The sequence below is a fragment of the Mustela nigripes genome, chromosome 7, assembly GCF_022355385.1.
Source record: "Mustela nigripes isolate SB6536 chromosome 7, MUSNIG.SB6536, whole genome shotgun sequence".
Taxonomy (NCBI): Eukaryota; Metazoa; Chordata; class Mammalia; order Carnivora; family Mustelidae; genus Mustela; species Mustela nigripes.
In genome coordinates this window covers 72,867,621-72,881,248 of record NC_081563.1, presented here as the reverse complement: position 1 = coordinate 72,881,248, position 13,628 = coordinate 72,867,621, and the positions used below count along the sequence as shown (strand labels likewise).

Here is a 13,628-nt window from a genome sequence, read left to right as displayed (position 1 = left end):
TTTGGGGTCTGCCCGTCAAGCAAAAAAGATGTTTTTTGTTTTGTTCTGCTTTTTTACATTTATCTGTGGCAAGCCTGGCTTTAGGCATAAGAGCAGAAGACACATCATGAGCAATGCCGTTTGAGAGCTGATCATCTCCGGGAGAGCAGAGTGTTAATCCATGATCCACCACCGACAACTCTGTACACATTAGTTTTTCAGAGGACACAGAATTAGGACAGAACTCTGTGTTGACAGAGGGGGAGGGAGAGTAAGACACAGTTCTGGAACTCCAGGGACTGAGAAAGGAGAGAGAGGGGAGGTAAAGAAACGACAGCGGCCATCTGGGGGTAGGGGAAGGGTGCCAGGGGAAACAGCACGGCCAGGACCGCTGAGGGGACCTGTAGCCAGCATGGCCAGCCCATCATTCGCCTCAGTCACCCCTCCAGAGCGACTGAATTAACCACATCTCACACTCCTTAATTGGAGCAGATAATTGGCGAGCTGGCTTTGTGCACAGGAAGTGTGTGCAGTTAGATTTGGCAGAGTGGAACAGGAAGAATGGGGACCACCTGATTTTGTCTTGTGCCAAGGAGGGCGACACAAAGCGGCAGTGTCTCCTATGGAGCTTGGCCCGGACAAAGCCGGGGGACAGAGAGCTCTGTGCAAACTGGTGGGTGAATAGGGTCTTCCTGGGAAGATTGCTAGAGCAGATGACAGTCAGGAGCTCTAGGACTGGTGATTAAGCTGTGATTAGGCTGCTTTGTGACCTTGGGAAAGTGACTTAACCTCTCTGTGTCTGTTTCCTCAGCTGTAAAACAATTGAGGAAATGAAAATCCCCCTTAAAATCCCGTCACTCCATTCCATCTGATCCTCAGATGTGGCTTGAATGTCTTCTCTGTGGGTAGAACTGTGCCAACTGTGCAGGGGGCTATGCCTGCTTCCTTGACACCCGGGCACTCCCCCCTTACCCCTCCTCATTTCCTTCCCCACACCTGCCCACAGCAGTATGGAGGGTGTGAAACAAACAAATATGAACAATCCTTGTGTGTCTGTGGGGGATTAAATCTTTACCTTCTCCCCAGATAAATCTCAACCTACTTTTACTTCAGGCTGGGAGATATCTTGGTCTAACCTCCTGACCCAGCCCTTGGTGGGCTCTTCTCTCAGATATGCCCTAATGGGCACGGACTTAAGGGGGCTGTTGCCAGGACAACAGAAACCAAACACTGGTGGATGTTTCTGAGGATGTGGTAAGTGAGGTATTCACCTGATGACCATCCCATGACTGTCAGGCTTGTTTTCTAGCTACTTTTTGGAATCTTCATTCTTAGAAAACCCTTTGTTACGAAATATGCTCAGGACTGGAAAGGAAACGAGGTTCAGTCAGCGATACCCTCAGTGTGAACTCTGGAATAGCATTTCCTTTTGAAAGATTCATCCTCATTTTGCTCCTGGCTTCGTGCTGGTGTGTGATGACTGTGTTTCCTGGGGATTTCCAACCTGAGCAGTCATCAGCCCAGGCCCAAGGACAGAGGACACCCACCCTGAGGACAGAGATGGCTGTATTGCTTGCATGACCACTTCTGTCCCACAGTGGAAGACAAAGGGAATCAAGAGGCTGTGCTTGTGTGACCCTGGGTGAGTCTCTTTACTTCCCTGGATATCAGCGCAGCAACTGAGGCATTTAATAACTTCTATTCTTGGGGGAAAGTTGAGGGCAAGTTACTGAAGCATGCTGAATACCCGTTTGTAACAGACATTATTATTTTTATTGTTTTGCTTTTTGCTTAAATTTTATTTGTCAAGGTCTAACAATTATACAAGTGACCAAATGATTTTATAAAATCATAACATTTTGGTAAAATCATGTGGTCTTAAGTTATTCTTGAATAATATTACCATTCATTATAAGTGTTTAAATGCAGAAATGTGTCAGTATTTTTCTTATTAAGCTTGGTCATCACATGTAACTGAGTCTGAATTACAGACAGAATAATCTCATAAAAGGGGTAAAGTATAGGAGTGCCTTGCTGGCTCATTTGGAAGAGCATGTGATTCTTGATCTTGGGGTTGTGAGTGCCAACCCTACACTGGGTATAGAGATTAAATAAATAAAATTTAAAAAAAAACTGGTGAAGTGTAAAAAAATATGGCATAGCTATAAAAATCACTCAACATCTACAAAGAGAAAATGAATCAGAAAGTCTCATGTCAATCCCACAACTAACCTGTAACGGATTTATTAATCAGAGAATCCAAAATAACATTTTCCTCACCGGACTGTTATGAGGATTCAATGAGAATATCAAGTTACTGGTGCCCAACAGGTATCTAATAAGTGATAGTTATTAATATGTTTCTACCCTCAAAACAGACACAGCTACACATAGGCACACGAGCGTGTATGCACGCACACATGTTCTCTCTTCTGGTTCTTTTATAGACAGCCCAATTAGTGGAGATGGATGGATATTCTCTTTAGAGTGTGAGCACAAGAGGTAGTCATTTATTTTTTGCTTTTTGGGGTGTGGGCCATTATCAGAGATGAGTAAATATTCCTTAGTGTCCCTGAGAATCCAGCCCTGGCTAGGTTAGCTCCTGAACTCACACTTCCAGGCTAACTGGGGCACGACCCTTATAAGTAGGAAAAACAATCCAAGATGGCACTTGAATAAGTAACAGCTGGATTTTGCAGCATAGGTGGCGTTCAGACTTCACGATCTGTCTAGAACAGTTCATGGTTCTGTGGCTACAAGCCCTATGCACAAAGGCTTTGTGGAAGAGGTACATGTATTTTTTGGCCTTGGGGGAGAAGAGAAGCCACTTGTGGGGTAGGAACCAATGTGAAGGGCAAAAGAAATCTGCTTTCTCTGGCTGAGGTGGACTATGAGGCCAATGACAGAGGTTTCTGGTGTTATAAAAATGGTGTCTTGGGATGGTCCTGCATCACTCTGGTAAGAGACCAATTTGGGCTCCTTGAGTCATGTGTTGTGGGCCAGTCACTAGTACCGGGTTCCTTCTGCTTCCATCACATACACTTCAAGGCGTTACTTCATTTGAAAGGTTCAGATGTTATAGATAACCACATGGATTTTCAACAGCAAAGTAGTGGGTCAAGTTTATCGGTTGTTGTGTTCTGTCTACTCCCCTTTCCTCTGTCTATCCTAGTGGAATACTATTGGCTTCTTCTCCTGCCTGGAAATGAGGGCTTGGTCTAAGGGAGGGCTCCAAGCTCTGTCATTTACATGGTAAAGTGAATCAATATGGCTCATCAATAGGTATATTCAGGCTTCCAGGGAGGTGCACAAATGTTCATTATACAGCTTGAAGAACCTTTCTATGGGTACAGCCGTGTAAACACCCCCAGACTGAGAGTGAGAACACTTCCAGATCTTTCACAGGGGCATGAACATTTGAACCATATTCTTATATTACGAATGTATTTGTCCTTTGGAAAAGACATTTAACTTGGGAAATAAGTGGGGGGAGGGGAGGAGATTATAAGGATAAGACTCACATCAGTCCCCTGATTAGTTATTGAGCAAACATGGACAGAGTGCGCACTGTGTTCTGTGATCCATGTACATTCAAGGTTGGCTTTGGAACCAGTTCTATGACCCTCAGACTCTCCTCTTCTTCTCTTTAGCTTCACTGCAACTGTCCTGATGAGACTCTCTCTGTCTCTCCTAGACCAGTGATATGGCTTCCTAACTGGTCTCACTGCCTCCAGCTTCTCTAGTTGTTTTTTAATTTATGAACCTATTCATGTACTTCTCTGCTAAAAGCCTATTAGTGGATCTCCACTAATGGCTCCACCAGGAGCCAGTGGGTCCTGGCTCCTCTCTGTGGTACTCCTGGTCAGGAACCTCTTTTCCAGCCCTGTTTGCTGCCTCTGCCCTCATAGCCACATGATCTTGCTTCTCTTTCCCAAATACATGCCTTTCACATGCTATTCCCTTTGCCTGGAATGCCTTTCCTCACATTCTCCCCCAAATCTTCCACATAACCTCAGAGCCATCCTGTCTTACTTTCTTCCTCTCATACCCCCTCTCCATTCTGCCATGAAATCCAGGTGGATTTCAATGGACTTCTGAATACTGCCAGAATCTGTGTAGGACTTGCTATCTCCACCACCGCTAATCTCTGAGACCCGCCGTCACCACGATCAGGTCGCTAGCTCCCTGAATGGCGCCTTGGCTTCTGTCCTTGCCCTCCCACCCACCCATTGCCTCCTCTCAACACAGCAGCTAGAGTGACCTTCTTAAAATGCATGTCAGATCATGTCACACCTTTGCTTCAAACTGCCCAAAGCAAGAGTGGGTGCAATGGCGTGTCCCAGTCACCAAGAGGCATTCCTGCACATACCCTCCCTCCCTGCTCCGTTGTGTTGTATTCGTAGCTTGGAATTGGCCATGGTGGGAGTATTTATACCACAGGAACTGGCAAATGCTTAAAGAACAGGCCTTTTTTTTTTTAGACCCAATCTGCCAGCACACCACTGCTCCGATGGTTACCCATTTCTCTCAGGGTTAAGAGCCATAGTTGTCATGATTGCCTGCAAAGCCTCTGCAGTCTGGCCTTGCCTCCTGCATCGCTCCAGCCTCACTGGCCTCCCTGCCCTCCCTCACACAGGCCAGCACCCTAGTGGCTGTGTATGCCTTCTCTTTCTAGAAGTCCTTGCTCAAATGTCACCTCCTCAATGAGGCTTCCCTGACTTCTTCAACATGACTTTTAACCCCCACATGAGCTGTCCTATTTCCCCCACAGCATTCTAACTGTTCTAGAATTTACTTGTTCTTATGTTTACAGTCTGTACCTCCGCTGCACCCTCCCCACCAATAGGATGCCATCCCCATGAGGGCAGGGATTTTGGACTGTTTTCTTCACTGATGGGATCCCGTGCCTGGCACCCAGAAGGCACTCAGAAAGAATTTCCTGGCGGACTGGCGGACTGGCTGACTGAATCTCCAAATGCTTACCTCCTCTGCAATAAACCTTCCTGAAACTTGGCACTTTCCTCCTTTCCATCCACAAAAGGTCCTGATTCTTGTCCTCTATGTTATGCTTGCAGCTCCTGAAGTTCTTCTGTGGCATCGTGATGATTTTCTTATGACTGGCTCCCCCACCGGACAGCTGTCTGGGCTCTTCAAAGACACCCCCAACACCTCCACCTCGCATGACCCCCATTGCTAGCTGTTTAGTGAATGCATGAATGTACATGTGAATGGTAAGTAGAATATGATTCTCACACAGGTTAGTCTTCTCCTCTGGAGGCCCCCTCATGATGGCGCTGCTGGGAAAGCCTGAGGCAGGGAAGGATGGGGAATGATCCTTGGTGAGGTGGGGGTGGGGGTGGGGAGGGAAGCAGCCCTGAGTGGGGGGGCCAGAAGGGAGTCTTTTCTCTTCTGAGCTCTGAGCAAACTGGTTATTATTTCTTTCTATTACACTCCTCACACCCTCCCTCTTCTCGGCTGTTTCTTTCACCTTTCAGACCTCTGAACTTTGATCCAGGCCAGGGTGAGCTTCAGGTACAGGGAGAGAAGACAGCTGCCTCTGTGGTGTGATCTGGGGGCTTCAAGAAGTTTCTTCACTCTGGTGCCACCTTCCTCGGATCTTCCTTTTCTTTCTGTTTTATTGAGATACACTTAAGACACAGCAGTAAGTTAAAGATGTACAGCATAATGAGTTGACTTACATATATTATGAAATGATCACCACAATTAGTTAAAATTTATTATCTCATATAGAGGCAAAAAAAAAAAAAAAGGTTTGAATGTTTTTCTAGTGCTGAGAACTTTTAGGATTTATACTTTCATCAACTGTCCAACATACACAACAGTGTTTGCCAAAATCATGGAGTCACACATTATATCCCTGGTACTTATTGATCTTATGACTGCAAGTTTGTGTCTTTCGACCACCTTCTCCAAAGACCACCCCCACACCTCCTTCCTGGGTTAACCACAAATCTCATCTCTTTTTCTCTGAGTTTGGGGTTTCACTTTTGTCTCTTTTTAAAATTCCAGATGTAAGTGAAGAGGCCTAGAACCTAGAACCTACTGGTGTCTCAGCAAATGGCTACACAGAAACAAGGTCCAGGAGAATCGGCTCCCAGGGTTTCTAGAGCACACGGCAGTTTCAGGCAGCTGCCAGCCTGGGGTCTTCTCCACCCAGAGTTTCTGAAGGCTGCATTTCGGTGGCCTCAGAGCTGAGAGGAAGGGAGCCAGGGACAGGGAGGGGTGGGGAGGAAGGCTTGTCTGTCCCAGTGAAGCCCCGTCCACCAAGGCCAGCTCCACTTCTGTTCTCACTGCCCAGCCTCCCAAGGACAATGAAGGGGCTGCGCTGTGGGGAGAGGGGTGACTTGTCTCCTTTCCCAGCCATCAAATGAGGAAGCAGGGTCCACACCCTAACTCTCAGCCTCAAGGGAGTACAGGATGTCCTAACACGTCCTGTAGAACGACTTAGTAATTTTCCAGTTACTAATTTGCCTTACCTGTTCTGTTCAAACAGGCTAATTGTTTCCTCAAAAAGACTCAAGTGTAGTGGGATGAGGTCACCAGAGACATGCCTAAACAATTACAAACTCTGGTCGTGGGCGCGCCAAGAGACTGGTAACCAGCTCCTCAGACAATGTTGGTCTGATGTTATCTTTTCTAAAGCAAATTCGGTGAGGATGCGCCTCCTGGTGGTAAGATGCGATTCTGCCAGGCAGGAAGACCCCCAAAGTGATTCCTTCCCCGGATAGAACAACTGGGCGTAGGTGCTGCTTTTGGAACGTTCTCTGTAAAGAACATTACTGTTATTTCTCAGTAACTATTTATTGATTGAAATATGAAATAAATGTGATTAATATAATCCATCCATAATTGTGATCTCGGAAGGTGTGAATTTTAATCAAAGCAAAAAATCTGCAAAGGCAGAAAACAGGGAAAATTGATCTATGGTCTGATAAGGAAAGAGAATATAATTTTGAAAACTTCCATATACTTTCTGGCTTTTATATTGTGGGTATTATATTCTCTATTGACTTAGAACAATTCCATTTTTTTATTACAAAAAAATTCAAATATACCAAAAAATAGAACAGTAAATCCCCATATAGTCACTACCTAGGTTCCAGAGCTGTCATGATTTTGTCATGCTCACTTTTTATGACCCATTAAATGTTTCACCCTTAGATATTATAGCCCCGACATCATGTTACATTACCATAAATATTTCAGTATGCATTTCTTTTTTTTCCCCTAAGATTTTATTTATTTGTCAGAGAGAAAGAGAGAGAGGAGAAGCAGGGGGAGTAGCAGGCTCCCCACTGAGCAGGGAGCCTGATGCAGGACTCAATCTGAGGACCTTGGGATCATGACCTGAGCTGAAGGCAGCCGTCTGACAGAGTCACCCAGGCGTCCCTCAGTATGCATTTCTTAAAACTGGGTATTTTCTTACGCGTTTCTTAAAACTGGGCACTTTCTTACATGACCACTTGCCATTTTTACATCTAAAAATTCATAATCCCTTGGAATCATCGACATGCTCATGTAGTCCACATTCCATAAATATAAAACTTTTTGCAGTTGTTTGTGAATCTAAGAAGTCCACACATCACGTTTGTTGTTTGGTTCTCTCTCTCTTTGTCCCTCTTTTCTTTCTCTCTCTCAACTTCCCTCCCTCATTCCCTCCTACTTAATTTCTCCTTATGTAGAAGGAAATATACAAGTATTAAGCACATAGTTCAAAGAGTCTGGATAAATGCATACACCTGGCAGCCTACATCCTTATCATGAAAGAGAATGTTTCCCTCACCTTAGAAACTTTCCTCCTGTACCTTCACAGACAACTCTCCCTTCACCCCCAGCCACTGCTCTGACTTCTCTCACTGTGGATGGGTTTTGCCTGTTCCTTGTTGTATGCAGCTACTTGTCCTCAGCATATTTTGGGGGTTCATCCCTGCTGTTGCATGGTTTTTTTTTTTTTTTTTTACTGTGAGTTATATTCCATCATCCGCATGTACCACAATCTGCTTGTGCACATTCTTGTTGCTGGACATTGGGAGAGTTTCCAATCTGGGCTCCTGGGGAAAAAGCTGCTAAGAATATTTTTGTATGCGTCTTTTTGTAGACATGTGTTTTCATTTCTCTTGGGTAAATACCCCAGAGTAGAATAACTTGTCACAATGAATGTGTATGTTTAACTTTGTAAGAAAACCCTACATGTCTTCTCCTGAGCACACCCTCTTTATCACTTTCCAGTTGTCAGGTGGTTGGCATTCTGCATACGGCCAACAGCTTCCCTGAGGTGTCCCCTAACTTGTCCCTGTTACCTCTGGGTTGCCTATAAACCAGAAGTCTGATTTAAAACCCAGGTGTGATTCAGTTTAAGTATGTGGGCAAGGATGCTTCAGAAGTGATGTTGTGTACTCCGTCCCACCTCTCACCTGAGAGAGGTGAGATGTATATTTCCTTCTACATGCAGGGAGTACCTGCATGACACAGTTAGCTCTCTCTTCATTCAGACACTGAGATGGATCAGTAAATCCGGCGGTGGGGACCCCCTGAGCCCCCCTGTGTATACTTACCCCCAGCAACCCTTCGTCTAATAGTATCAAATGATCTTTGCCTTGAATTTTTGTCAGGAATTGCAAAATGTTGATTTTTTAAAAATTCTATCAACCTTTCACATATATCACATGGGATTCTGCAAAAAGGAACCTTTCTTCCTCAACTTTCTCTCATGGTTGTAGAGGAAAGGCAGGAAAAACACTTAACTATATGTCTTCAGTTTGCTTGTGAAAATTTTTAGTTTGGCTTATTGATTGTTAGAAACTTTTAAAAAGACTCCAACAAGAAAAGCTATCCCAATCAAGGATTACTCAAATGTAAGAATTCCCTCACTTTGCTTGAAGTAAAAGACACATAATATAGAGGAACACTGACATGTCAATGGACCTAGAGATATTGTGAGCTAAAGAGTAATATTTGTTAGGTCACCAGGGCTGCTCGGTGTGTTAAGTGGCCAACTCTTGGTTTCCAGTCAGGTCATGATCTCAGGCTTCTGAGATCAAGCCCTGCATTGGGCTTCCTGCTGAGCTCGGAGTCTGCCAGAGGATTCTCTGTCTTTCTCCTTTTCTCTCTCTCTATCCGCTACCACTTACATGTGTGCATGCTCTCTTTCTAAAATAAGTAAATACGTCTTTTTAAAAAAAGAGTAATAATTATAATGATAATAGTTACTAACATTTATGGAACATTTCCTACTGATTTAGTGAACTGCTAATGAAATTTAACTCATTTTCATAATAATTAGTAACCGAGAAAATAAGAGTCCTAGTCATTATGTAACCCAAAGGGCCTTATTCTGGTTATGTTTAACTTTTTTTCTTTTTTTTAAGATTGATTTATTTGTTTGAGAGAGAGTGCAAGCGCACATATGGGCAGAACGAGAGGGAGAGAGAATCTCAACCAGACTCCCTGCAGAATGTGGAGACTGATGTGGGGCTGATCCTACAACCCATGAGATCACGGCCTGAGCAAAATCACAAGGTGGATGCTCAAATGTCTGAGTCATCCAGGTGCCCCGATTTGCTTTGATCAATAGTATATGACAGATGTAATATACAAATTCCAGAGTGGGGACCTTAAGGAACCTTGAGATTTTGCCATCACTCTCTTGGAACCTCTCTGTGCTGCAGAGAAGTTCACAAGCTTACTAGCTCACTAAGAGGCCACAAGGAAAAGAACTGAGGAGCCCAGTCAACAACTGAGGAGCCCAGTCAACAGCCAACGCCAACTGCCTGTTAAGCAAATGAGACATTTGGACTCTCTATCCAACACTGCTCTGTCAAGATGACTGCAGCTGTAAGAGTGGTCTTAGGAGAAACCTACAGAATTGTGAGAAATAATAAAGCATTACTGTTTTAAGTCACCAAGTTTGGGGGTCTTTTGTTATGCAGCAATAGATAACTGTTACATGAAGTGGAATGGTCACAGGAACAAGATCATGTAAAGGCTTACTAACATGGTAAAGAGTCTGAGTTTTGTTCTACGTGCTCTGGGGAGTCATGAGGGTTTTAAGAAGAGTGGTATGTTTAAAAAGATCACTCTGGGGGTGCCTGGGTGATTCAGTTAAGACAATTAGGCGTCCAACTCCTTTTTTTTTTTTTTAAGATTTTTATTTAATTGTTCGAGAGAAAGAGAGAGAGAGAGAGAGAGAGAGAGAGATAGCAGGAGCACAGGGGAAAAGGAGAAGCAGGTTTCCTGATGAGCAGGGAGCCTGACATGGGGCCCAATCCCAGGGCCCTGGGGTCATGACCTGAGCCAAAGGCAGATGCTTAACCAACTGAACCACTCAGGCATCCCTAAGTGTCCCACTCTTGATCTTAGCTTGGGTCTTGATCTCAGGGTCAGGAGTTCAAGCCCTGCATTGAGACTACTTAAAAAAAAAAATCATTCTGGTGCTGTGTGGAGAAAAGATTGTAGCTGGGTAAGAACGGAAGTAGGGAGATGAGCTGGGAGGCTTTTCTGGGCATCCAGACAAGAGACGAAAAATAAGTGGAGAAATTTGGGTCCTGCTAATGGATTGGCTTGGAAAGGAAATAGTGAATAACAATCTTCTTTCTTGAAATGCAGGGTTACATAAATATATGTACTATGTATATGGCAAGTCAGGATTTTTTTTTTTTTCTTTTCTATCTCATTGGTGGAGAGGGGGAGTTCTTGGCAAGCAAAAGTAAAGAGACAGAGACTTGGTAGCCTGACAAGCACTGAAGTTATGTTTTGGGATGCAGTCAACATTAGCAAATTTTTTCTTAAATAAAAGAAAAAAATAGATTGCCCTGTATGTGCTCTGCTCTGAAGAATCTGACAAGCCAAAGACTCCCCTGAGCTCATGGAATGGAGTGCTGGCCCCAGGAAGATGAACCTCTGTAATAGAACCAAGTTTGGTGGAGGGGAAAGTGTGGGAACCTGGGGAAGGCAGTAGAGGAAGGAGAGGAGAGGAAGACACCCAGGTGGGGGGGAGGGCAAAACTGGAAACCCATCCAAGACAAAGTCTAACTGGGAGAAATGCAATGAGAAAAGTAAAGAAATGCTCTGTGTATGCAGGAGTGTGGTGAGACTACTTTCCTTCTGGTGATGGACTGCTTCCCAAGCCCCCTCCAGGTGCTGCAAGCACATCTGGAGCTTAGCCGGATGTATGTGTATTCCCAGCCATCACTGAATGTGAACGGCTGAATGAGATATGGTTCTTGTCTTTAAATTTTGCCGTTTAGTTGAGGGCACATGTCTTAAAATATGGTGTAATAACAATATAAAGAAAATAAATGCTTACCTTTTCCTGGATTGGGCTGGTTGGCTCTTGCTATCCCATCTTTTTGATATTCTTTTTTTTTTTTTTTTAAGTAGGCTCCATGCCTAGCATGGAGTCCAAGTGGGGCGTAAACTCATGACCTTGAGATCAAGACCTGATCTGAGATCAAGAGTCAGACACTCAGGTGCCTGGATGTCTCGTTGGCTGAGTGACTGCTTTCAGCTCATATAATGATCCTGGAGTCCCATGATCCAGTCCCACAGTGGGCTTCCTGCTCTGACCTTCCCCCTCTCATGCTCACTCTCTCTCATTCTCTCTGTCTCTCAAATAAATAAATAAAATCTTAAAAAAAAAAAAAAAAGAGTCAGACACTTAACTGACTGAGCCACCCAGGCAACCCCCACCTATCTTTCTGATACTCTTATATCTGGAGATCTTCAGTGCTCAATTCAGCAGCAAATATACATCTGGAGATATTCATATTTCTCTAAGCTCTTCCACATAGATGAACCTTTCTTACAATTTTGCTCCCCACCCCCACTACAATTCAGCATCATGAGTGTGGGTCCAGCTCAGCTCCAATGCCCACCTGGTCTCAGAGCATCCAATTCTAGGGATTCTTGTCCAGTGCCTGAGATTTATGGACCTGAAGAACATTATGCATCTTTGCAAATGTCTTCTGCTGAGACACCCTACATGGAGACCATCTCTCCTCTTTCTTCTTCTATGGATCTGCTTTTCAGGACAGCCCTGATTCTTCAACCAGTCCCAGAGTAAAACTAAGATCCACTTCTGTAGAGGAGAGCACTGTGAAGAAGGAAGATACCGACCAGTGAAGAAACAGAAGATCAGAACTGCCCTCCCTCAGACCCAGCTACATGTACTCAGTGAGAGATTTCATGGACAGAAATACCTCAGTCTCCTACAGATGCAAGAACATTCCAACATTCTGAACCAATCAGGTTAAGACCTGGTTCCAGAACCAGAGAATGAAGTGTAAGAACAGCAACTGGCCAGAGAATAGCAACAGTGTGACTCAGAGCAACTCAACAGCTACAGAACATCCAGGCTTCTCTTCCTGTCACCAGAGATAGCTGATGAACCCTTCTGGAAACCATCCTATATGGAGGATCAGACCTGGTATAACCCCAATTGGAGCAACCGTTCCTGGAACAGTGAGACCTGGTGTCCCCACACCTGGAATAACCAAGCCTGGAACAATCAGCTCCACAGTTGTGGAGAGGAATCTGTGTAGCCCTGGATCCAGTTCCAGCAAAATCCTGTCAATGGTTTGGAGTCCATCTCAGAAACTGCTGGGGAAAGCTACAGTGTAATGCTGCAAACCACTAACTGAAGTATCCAGCAAATAATGCATTTATTCCCAAATTACTCTATGAACACACAGCATGAAGATATGTGATGATGAGTATATTATTCAATCTTGGTTTGGGGAGTGGCTGTATTAGTTCTCCTAAGCTTTGTTTTGTAGGGTCCTATATCTCTGCTTTGATATTGTTTCTCATTGTACTGATTGTGTCGAAAGAGGGGGTATTATTGGAGTCTGATAAAAGGAGTTTCAGTAGCGTTGGCTGCTGTGGGCAGCATGACAAAAGATGTTTCTGGCTATAGATAACTAGATATAATACTAATTTGGATATCTCTAGGCTCTAAAATCTAACCTCAAGAATAGGAAGTAAAAATACAAAGATGTGTGCTGAAAGATGATTTGCATTTTCTGAGATTGTAAGGCTTTACTTGTTAATAACCTCAGTTGTTACCATGAAGAGTTAAGTTATACTGTGCTTTGTCGATTTCCTCTGTCCTTTGTGTTGTTTTACTACAATTCCTAATTTGTTCAATATTCTAGTATTTGTAGGAAGATGTTTTGTATTTTAATTTATCATGATAATAGTACCAGTTTGGCCTGTTGGTTTATAGGCTTAAGTACAAATAAATAAAATGCCCACTTAAAAGATATAGAAAATAAATACCAATAGTGGTCCAGATTTTTAAAATGCTAATGGTCTTAAAAAAGATAACTGAGGAAGAGAAAAAAGAGTTCGTGTTGTGAAGTATTTGTCCAGATGGTGGGGAGCAGGGAAGCCATTTAGAGTAAGAGGAGAGGTGCACACACACATGGGAGAATGTTGAGGAGGTTGACTGAAAATCAGAAGCAGTGAAGCAGAGTGTGGGAAAGGAGGTTGGAGCCCAAGGATTCAGGTGTTTTCCTATTTCCACCTAATCTATGAAGCTAGCAATCTGGGGCAACAGAGAGGGTCACCTAGAGTCAGGGAGGACACTTGGAGGCCATTTTTAGGTAGACTAGTTGTTTTAACTGAGGCCT

At 44.0% G+C, this 13,628-nt stretch overlaps 1 long non-coding RNA gene and 1 pseudogene across 2 annotated transcripts; both read left to right on the top strand.

Annotated features, from left to right (window-relative positions):
• Window positions 1-1,302: 1,302 nt before the first annotated feature.
• Window positions 1,303-9,901, top strand: LOC132022571 (uncharacterized). Of its 2 annotated transcripts, XR_009405629.1 has the most exons (4): window positions 1,303-1,621; window positions 5,055-5,210; window positions 5,475-5,641; window positions 6,010-7,005. It is a non-coding gene; the product is annotated as an uncharacterized LOC132022571 (long non-coding RNA). The 2 variants fall into 2 exon arrangements; XR_009405628.1 differs by lacking the exons at window positions 5,475-5,641; window positions 6,010-7,005 and adding an exon at window positions 9,369-9,901 and having other exon boundaries at window positions 1,319-1,621.
• A 1,938-nt stretch (window positions 9,902-11,839) lies between these two features.
• On the top strand, window positions 11,840-13,243 carry LOC132022570 (homeobox protein NANOG-like; annotated as a pseudogene).
• Window positions 13,244-13,628: the final 385 nt, after the last annotated feature.